Below are 10,493 nucleotides of genomic sequence, written 5' to 3' on the forward strand. Positions count from 1 at the left end.
TTACTGTTCTGGATGTCAGATGTGGGAGGTCATGGAGTCTGATACCCCGCCAGACGTCCACATCTGCGCCAGGTGCGTCGAGATGCGGCTCCTAAGGGACCGTGTCAGGAACCTGGAACAGCAACTCGATGACCTCTGTCTGCTCAGCGAGAGCGAGGAGGTCCTAGAGAGGAGTTACAGGGAGGTGGTTACTCCAAGACCACGGGAGACAGAAAACTGGGTCACAGTTAGGAAGGGCAATGGGCAGAGGCAGGGTCTAGTGAGTAGCCCGGTGCCTGTGCACCTTGAAAATAAGTCCTCATGTTTGTGTAAGGGTGGGGGAGACAGCCTACCTGGGGGCAGCGATAGCGGCCGGGCCTCTGGCACAAAGACGGTCCGGTTGCTCAGAAGGGTAAGGAAAAGAAGAGGAGGGCAATTGTAATAGGGGACTCTATAGTCAGGGGGTCGGATAGGCGATTCTGTGGACGCAGACAGGAGACCCGGATGGTAGTTTGCATCCCTGGTGCCAGGGTCAGGGATGTGTCTGAACATGTCCAAGAAATCCTGAAATGGGAGGGAGAGGAGCCTGAGGTCATGGTACATATAGGTACCAACGACATAGGTTGAAAAAGAGAAGAGGTCCTGAAAGGAGAATTTAGGGAGTTAGGAAGAGAGTTAAGGAGAAGGACTGGAAAGGTAACAATATCAGGATTACTGCCTGTGCCACGCGACAGTGAGAGTAGGAATGGAGTGAGGTGGAGGATAAATGAGTGGATGAGGGACTGGTGCAGTGGGTATGGATTCAAGTTTCTGGATCATTGGGGCCTCTTTTGGGGAAGGTGCGACCTGTACAGAAAGGACGGGTTGCACTTGAACTCGAGGGGGACCAATATCCTGGCGGGGAGATTTGCAAAGGCTACTGGGGAAATTTTAAACTAGAATGGTTGGGGGGAGGGACTCAAATAGGGAAAGCAAGTAGTCAGTGTGTGAGGCAGGAGGCAGAGAAGGCGGGACTGTCATGTGTTAAAAGAATGGAGTGACTGGGCTTGTATACTCTGCAATTTAGAAGGATGAGAGGGCATCTTATTAAAACATATAAGATTATTAAGGGATTGGACATGCTAAAGACAGGAAACATGTTCCCGATGTTGGGGGAGTCTAGAACCAGGGGGCACATATTAAGAATAAGGGGTAGGCCATTTAGAACGGAGACGAGGAAAAACCTTTTCACCCAGAGAGTTGTGAATTTGTGAAATTTTCTACCTCATAAGTCAGTGGAGGCAAATTTTCTGGATGCTTTCAAGAAAGAGTTAGATAGAGCTCTTAAAGATAGCGGAGTCAGGGGATATGGGGAGGAGGCAGGAACGGAGTACTGATTGGGGATGATCAGCCATAATCACATTGAATGGCGGTGCTGGCTCGAAGGGCCGAATGGCACTAGTCCTGCACCTATTGTCTATTGTCAATCGAGAAACATTGCAGAAAGATGCTATCCCATCATCCAGGGTCGCTTCGCTCTTCCATAAGATCACGGCGGATGCCGTCTAAGAATCCTCATCACCTTTCCTCTCATTCCCCGTACTCCTTGATGTGGGCGGCGCGACCGGTGTCGCAGCGGCCTCTGCAGTCTGTCCGTGTTTTTTTTGTTTTTTTTGTCCTGTTGAGGGTTTAGTTGTAGCGGTTAAGCGTTTTTTTTTTGTTTTTTTTTAATGTGTATGTGTGGGGGGTGGGGGGATGGGTGGGGGAAACTTTTAATCTCTTCCCTGCATGGAGACCCGACCTTTTCCCTGTCGGGTCTCCGTTGCCGTTGGGGCCTAGCGCCGTGGAGCGGCCTCCACCGGAACGACCTGGAGGCTCAAGTCCCGGGCCTGTGGAGCCGCGGAGCCTGTGGAGCTGTGGAGCTGCTGTGGAGCCGCCGCGGAGCCTGTGGAGCTGCTGTGGAGCTGTTGTGGAGCTGCAGTGGAGCTGCTGCGGACTTACCTCCGCGGAGCTGGCCGGCTTCGGGGCGTGGAGAGCGGCGGTGGCGCGTTGCTGCGGCCCGGCTCCGGTGGATGGAACACCAGGAGCTCGCGGATCCCCGGTGGGAGGCTGCTTTGCGGGGCACCGGCAGTGGCAGCGGCGACTTCTCCCGCCCGAATTGTGGGGTTGAGAGTGACCTGGAGGGGGGCCCTACAACGCCCGGCACGGCCTTAATTTGCCGCGGACTAGCGCCCGCCGGGGGCTTTGACCTCGACTTCGGGAGGGAAATGGAATGCAGGGGAGAGACAAGAACTTTGCCTTCCATCACAGTGAGGAGGAGAGCCACTGTGATGGATGTTTATGTGAATAGTGTTGGTGTGTGTTTTGGTTCTTTTATTGTATGGCTGCAGAAACTACATTTCATTTGAACCTCATGTGGGGTTCAAATGACAAATAAAGGTATTGTATTGTATTGCCTTGTTTGATTTTTTTAAACTGCACCAGAATCCAATTCAAATATTGTCAATATATTCATATCCATTGTTGTCGGGAATAGAGAATTCCAAAGTGCCACAACTCCTTGTCACAAATTACTCTTAATCACCGATTGCATTGGCTACCCCTTATTCTGAATCCACGCTCCTTAGTCCTGAACACCACTGTAGAAAAAATAATCTCAACAGCTAGCCCATCAACCCAGCTCAGAATATTAACAATAGTAAGGTCATCTCAAGGTCTTTGTTTATGCAGTGGCCTCTTTCTGCTTATCTGCCTCTCTACGTCATCCTGTCATGCAAGAATCAGCTTAGTGAAGCTTGCACTACCGCCCTTATAAATGTCCCAAGCATTGTAGTTCGGCATTAGAGATGTCTCCAGACATGATCTAATTAGAAACCTATAAAACGTCCCATCGTCCGTATCCTTCCTCCAGCCATCTGCCAATCGATATCCTCACCTGCACTCTCCCTAACCCTAACCCTATCCCGAACCCCAGCGGTAGGAATATTGATCTTCCTTATTTCCTCTAACCGTTGCAATCCATCAGTCCCCTTCCTCACCCACCCAGTCATCCTACTAGTTTCACTGTCGTCCTGCTTAGTTTTACGGCTTGTATGCACTTGTTATCACCTTTTCCACAGCCAACAAGAGGCCATTGTGGGCTCCACCATTCCTTGATCGTTGGGCTGGCTTTGATTTGTTCTTTTCGTAACTTTCATTAACTTGTTATTTGTACCCTTACATGCCTCTAGTTTCCCCCCCTCCCTTGATGTTTAAGCCAAAAAAGTAAGAATGTTATCCAATATTAGTATGTCTACTATTGCCCCTCTCCTCTGACTCTCAGTCTGAAGAAGAAGGGTCTGGAGCCGAAAGTCACAGATTCCTTTTCGCCGGAGATGCGACCTGAGCCCCCGAGTTACTCCGCCATTTGTGTCTATCATCTTTGTAAACCAGTAATTGCAGATCCTCCCTACACATTTCCTCCACTTATCACTTCCCAGGCTTTATCCGGTCCCCACCTCTATTCACCAGTTAATGGAGGAGATAATCTCAGCAGGTACCACAAACTGCTTATTTATCCCACTTCAATACAAGCTTCATTCCATTAGCCTCCCAAGACGGCTGCTGCACCTCCGGTTAATATTTTGTGTGTCATAATCTGGTTGCTCAGAAATGTTTGCGCCACAAAATTTTGAAGGTACACCTCACTGAAATAATATTGTCAGTACTTGCTTTCCTTCTTCATTTCCAATATGATGTCCTCAATGTTTCATAAAGCATCGTCCAATTTGGTACCCATTGTACACATCACACTGCAGGTTCTTTGTGTTAGCCTGACACTTCTCACCGGAACACTGTGTGTGCTGTCAAAAGGCCTAAACACGGCAATCGGTCCATTTATTGAAGTTATTAATATGCATTGTAAACAATTGACATATCATCACTGATCTATGCAAGTACCTCATCCAAAAACAAACCAGGACACACATTCCATCTTCAAAGACTTACAACAACTTTGTCAAATACCGTTGCTTTTTCAAAAAATGATGAACAATCTGTTAGAAGCGCTTATGAACCCTAAGCACCCGGATATTATCTATTTAATCATGGCATTCAATATATCTCCCCTCTGATCGATGTTCGACTATTTCACGTTTTTTCGTGCTCATTTCTGACTCTCCTCCTTCTTAATCGTGGTCACTTTTGTAGTTTTAACTCAATTAGAGTTTTTCCACAATGTTACATCATTTGCAAATGTTATATATTATAATCCATACTCTCTCTTTGTCTACATCTACTTATTTCTAACGCTCACATTCAAGTCATTGGGTCCAGGTGACTTGTCGATGTCTAGCGCATTATTTTACTACATTTTCTCTGGTGATTCAGCGTACTTTCATAAGTTCAGATATTCATGAATCATAGCAGCATAATTGTATCATTCGGCCCGTCGAGTCTACTCTGCCATTCAATCGCCGCTGACTTATCTTTCTCTCTCGTACCCATTCTGCTGCCTTTCCGCCAAAGCCCTTGACTCCCTAACTAAACACAAATCTGCCAATCTCCACTTTAAAACAGAACCATATAACTTGGCCTCCACGGCTGCCCGTGGCAATGAATTCCACAGATTCACCGCTGATTAAATAAATTCCTCATTTCCTTTCTAAGTCTATGTACTTTTACACTGAGGCTGTGCTCTCTTGTCCTAGACTTTCCAATGAGTGGAAACATCCTCTCCACATCAACCCTCCTCGGGCCTTTCAATCTTCAATCAGTCGCAATAAGGTCTCACCACATCCTTTTAAAGTCCAGCGTGCATAGGCCTAGCGCTGTCAAACGCTCATCAAAGGTTACCCCAATCATCCCCGGGATCATTATTCTAAGCCTCATCGGATCCCTCTCCAAGTCCAGCTTATCCCTCCTCAGATACTGTATGGGCCCAAACTCGGCTCAACATTTTCCATATCCTTGTTGGCCAATTCTACCAACCTGTCCAGTTCATCTGCAGGCTCCCTGCTTCCTCTACACTACCTGTCCCTCTACCTATGTTCATATCATCTGCTAACATGGCCACAAAGTCAAGTGCTTTGAGATTTTCTGCATCTATAAGCTTAGATAATTTACGGTGATGTTAAAATAGATGCAAGATGCAGTATTTCCATCATTGCAGGTTTCCATCTTTCTTTAACAGAACCGAGAACCAAAACGTGATTATATGAGTGTTGATAAAGTTTATTTCTCACAATTTTCAAATACTTGTTGTATTTTTTACTTGTATATTTGTTGCATAAAAAGTGGCGCAGCCCAGATCCGGTAGTGGAACTGAGAAAATATGTGACCTTAACCCAACTTGCCAACACGGATAACTTTATTCTGGACTGCTACAGTCTCTGTAGGATTAATTCAGTTTTTGGTGAAGTCTGAAATAAATATAGATGTGTCCTCGTGCTTTAGAGCCGGCGGCATTTTGGGGTGTAATTATTGTTGACATAGTGCAGCATATGAAGTGGATAGGTGCTTGAAACACATTGTGTAATGCACCAGAAGTATTTAGACAGGCATATGGATATGCAGAGAGTGGCGGGATGTGAATCATTTGCACATAGGTGAGATTGGTTTATCTTGGCATTATATTTAGTAGAGAGATTGTGAGTGGAAAGGCATGTAACTGTACTGTACATTTCTATGGTCTATATAGTGTCTTTGCAAGACTATTGTGGAGTGTACTCAGTGTAAGGTACAGAAGGTTGAGACAGATTGTGATTTAAGCAAATACAGACGTTGGGCTTGACAGATGGATGCGTGTTTCAGTATAAAGTATGGAGACGTAAGGCCTAATGTGACATGGAATTGTGCTTCATGGTATTATAGTTAATTTATTTTTTTAGTTTAGAGATTCCAAATGTTATATAAATAAATACAGCCCATAAATAATGACGTTGTCTATTATAGTAGATATAGGGGGTGGCACAGTGGCATATGGGATGACAGGCTGGCATAGTGGTAGAGTTGCTGCCTTACAGCACCAGAGATCCAGATTCAATCCTGACTGGAGGCTGTCTGTACGGTGTATGTCCCTTCTCCATGTGACCGCGTGCGTTTTCTCCGGGTGCTCCGGTTTCCTCCCACACTCCAAAGACGTATAGGTTTGTTGGTTGATTGCCTTTGGAAATGAATGTAGATTGTCCCTAGTGTGTTGGATAGTGCTAGTGTATGGGCACCACTGGTCGGCGTGGGCGCGGAGGTCCGAAGGGCTTGTTTCCGCGCTGTGTCTCCAAACTAAACAAAACTAAATATGAGAAAAGAAAACACGATACATTGTGAAAAGAGCGGATCATTATTTTCTTTTCATGTACAGTGAGTTTAATGAATATGGGGGTAGGTCTAATATGGTTTATGCGGGGCAAAGACAAGGTTAAATAAAACAACAAGTTGGACAATATATCGTCGTTTTTATTATTTTTAGTGTGTTTTGAAATTTGTGCTAATGTTCTCTGGTTTGTTTTATGTGGGGGGTGAGGGAGGGGATCGGGGGAAAGTTTTGTTCCTTGCCGGAGATGCGATTGTTTTCCGGATCGTATCTCCGGTCGCTCTGCGGCCTAACATCATGGAGCTGGCGGCCTTGCTCGGGACTGACTTTGTGCCCCACCGCGGGGCCGTGGACTTACATCGAAGCTGATTCCTTGCCTTGGATCGACGCTCCAACCGCAGCCTGCGGACTTTAACATCAAAGAGCTCACAGTCTCGGGAGAGACCGAGTCGGTAAGCTCCAACGACACAGAAGGTTTGACCAGCCCCAATCTGGGGGTCAGATCGCCTGGCATGGGGAGCTGAGATCCCCTGATACAGGAGCTTGATCACCCTGATGCGGAGGGACCACCGCCGGCTACAGGAGTCTAGATCAACGGAAGCTCGAGGCCCAGAACCGTGGGAGATCAAAGAAGGGAAGAGGTTGAACAATTTTTGCCTTCCAACACAGTGAGGAATGTGGAGGAGTCACTGTGGTGGATGTTCATGTTCTAATGAATTTTGTGTGTTCTATTGCTTTTTATTGGTATTACTGTATGGCAAAACAAATTCCTCGTGTGTTGCAAAACATACTTGGCTAATAAAGTATGAATATGATGATAATATCGTGAGATTAAATAAACAACATGATATAAACAGGTAAAATGCATGTTGCCTCTGATTGTGGTGAATACAGAAAATAGGCTAAAAATATATACACAGGTGCAGAGATTTATTGAATATTGGCTGTAACGCGACATAGAAACATAGAAAATAGGTGCAGGAGTAGGCCATTCGGCCCTTCGAGCCTGCACCGCCATTCAATATAATTATGGCTGATCATCCAACTCAGTATCCCGTACCTGCCTTCTCTCCATACCCCCTGATCCCTTTAGCCACAAGGGCCACATCTAACTCCCTCTTAAATATAGCCAATGAACTGGCATCAACTACCTTCTGCGGCAGAGAATTCCAGAGACTCACCACTCTCTGTGTGAAAAATGTTTTTCTCATCTTGGTCCAAAAAGATTTCCCCCTTATCCTTAAACTGTGACCCCTTGTTCTGGACTTCCCCAACATCGGGAACAATCTTCCTGCATCTAGCCTGTCCAACCCCTTAAGAATGTTGTAAGTTTCTATAAGATCCCCCCTCAATCTTCTAAATTCTAGCGAGTACAAGCCAAATCTATCCAGTCTTTCTTCATATGAAAGTCCTGACATCCCAGGAATCAGTCTGGTGAACCTTCTCTGTACTCCCTCTATGGCAAGAATGTCTTTCCTCAGATTAGGAGGAAGGAGGATGGTGGAGGTAGGGACAAACACAACATTTAGGAAATACTAGACCAAGTGCAGACCCGTTGGGTCTGTTCCCCCCAACGTGCGGTTGTGGGGGGGGGAGGCGGCATGCAGCGTCACACACACTACCCACTACCCCCCCCCCCCCACACTTACGCTAATTACCCCCCTTGATATTATATTAATATTATTAATTTGCTCCTTTTACCCCATAACCCATACCCCATAACTACTGACGCATAGCCCCCAACTTGCAGTCACATCTAGAGAGGGGGGATGGGGGGGTGCTGTAGAGAGTGTGGGCAGAGGAGCGGAGGGGAAGAGGAGAGGGGGTGAACTGTGTGTGGCCCCTTGTTCTGGACTTCCCCAACATCGGGAACAATCTTCCTGCATCTAGCCTGTCCAACCCCCTAAGAATTTTGTAAGTTTCTATTAGATCCCCCCTCAATCTCCTAAATTCTAGCGAGTACAAGCCGAGTCTATCCAGTCTTTCTTCATATGAAAGTCCCAACATCCCAGGAATCAGTCTGGTGAACCTTCTCTGTACTCCCTCTATGGCAAGAATGTCTTTCCACAGATTAGGAGACCAAAACTTTACGCAATACTCCAGGTGTGGTCTCACCAAGATCCTGTACAACTGCAGTAGAACCTCCCTGCTCCCATACTCAAATCCTTTTGCTATGAATGCTAACATACCATTTGCTTTCTTCACTGCCTGCTGCACCTGCATGCCTACTTTCAATGACTGGTGTACCATGACACCCAGGTCTCGTTGCATCTCCCCTTTTCCTAATCGGCCACCATTCAGATAATAGTCTACTTTCCTGTTTTTGCCACCAAAGTGGATAACCTCACATTTATCCTCATTATACTGCACCTGCCATGCATTTGTCCACTCACCCAGCCTATCCAAGTCACCTTGCAGCCTCCTAGCATCCTCTTCACAGCTAACACTGCCCCCCTGTTTCGTGTCATCTGCAAACTTGGAGATGTTGCATTCAATTCCCTCGTACAAATCCTCAGGAACCTTAAGAATGCAATGTTTGTAGCGAACATCAAGCCCACTGACCTGCCTGTCCTGATCCATATCCTTGTACTCTCTGCACTTCCCTGTACCTACAATGAGCCTCTTAAACACCGCTATCATATCCACCCACACCACCATCATGTGTTCCTGGTCCGTACCTTCCATGTAAAATACTTGCCTCACTCATCTGCATTCAACGTTCTCCCTCACACCTTATAGCTACGTCTTCTCGTGTTGGACATTTCCATCCTTGAAAATGATACTAAATATCTACCGTTTCAATGACTCTCATCATTGTATATACGTCTATCAAGTCCCCCACAAACCTCCGACATTCCAGAGAAAGCAATCCACAGATATCCAATCTCTCCCTGTGGCTGATCCAGGCAGCATTCTGGTTAACCTGTTTTCTACCCTCTCCAAAACCTCAATTCCTTCCCTTTAAAGGGGCGATCGGATCTGTACTCAATACTCCAATTCTGCCTCATCAAACTCATATAGAACTGCATCATGTTCCTGACCCTTATGCTCAACACCTCTAGCAATGAACGTAAGTATACCATATGTCCATTTTACCATCTACATGTGCTGCCAACTGTAGTGAGCTATGAACTTGGACTCCAAGATCCCTCAGCACATCCATGTCCTTCAGAATCTAGCAATTTACTGTATAAAACAGCCTATCATTGATGATTATTGAATGGTGGCTGAACTCCAAAATGTGTTCATCCCCGGCTGGAGAAAGAAACAATATGGGGAAGGCGGCTCAACGTGACTAACGAGGGAAATCAAGGATAGTGTTAAATCCAGGGAAGAGGTTATATAAATTGGCCAGAGGACTGGGAGAAATTTAGAACTCAACAGGGGAGGAAAAAAGGGTTAATTAAGAGCGGGAAAAGAGAGCATGAAAGAACGCTTGCGGGGAATATAAAAACTGACTGCAATAGCTTCTTTAGATATGTAAAAAGGAAAAGATCAGTGAAGAAAACTTAGGTCACTTACAATCAGAGACAGGTGAATTTCTAATGGAAAGCAAGGAAATGGCAGAACAAACAAGTACTTTGGTTCAGTATTTACTAAGGAAGACACAAACAATCTCCCAGAAATACTAGGGGACCGAGGATTTAGTGGGAGGGAGGAACTGAAGGGAACCCACGTTAGTCAGGAAATGGTGTTATGCAAACTGTTGGGGCTGAAGACAAATAAATCCCCAGGGCCTGTTGGCCTGCATCCCAGAGTACTCAAGCAGGTGGCTCTAGAAATCATGAATGCATTGGTGATCATTTTCCAATATTCTCCCGACTGGATCCGTTCCTGTAGACTGAAGTGCAGCCGTTGTAACTCCACCTTTTAAGAAAGGAGGGAGAGAGAAAACGGGGAATTATAGACCAGTTAGCCTTACATCGGTCGTGGGGAAGATGCTGGAGTCAATTATTAAAGATGTTATAGCAGCGAATTTGGAAAACAGTGACAGGATTGGTCAAAGTCTGCATGGCTTTATGAAGGGAAATCATGCTTGATTAATCTTCTGGAATTTTTTGAGGAAGCAACAAGTAGAATGGATAAGGGAGAGCCAGTAGATGTGGTGTATCTGGACTTTCAAAAAACCTTTGACAAGGTCCCACACAAGAGATTAGTGTGCATAATTAGATCACATGATAACGGGGGAAGGGTATTGACATGGATAGAGAACTGGTTGGCAGACAGGAAGCAAAGAGTAGGCATA

Source organism: Leucoraja erinacea, unplaced genomic scaffold (assembly GCF_028641065.1).
Source record: "Leucoraja erinacea ecotype New England unplaced genomic scaffold, Leri_hhj_1 Leri_1438S, whole genome shotgun sequence".
Classification (NCBI taxonomy): Eukaryota; Metazoa; Chordata; class Chondrichthyes; order Rajiformes; family Rajidae; genus Leucoraja; species Leucoraja erinaceus.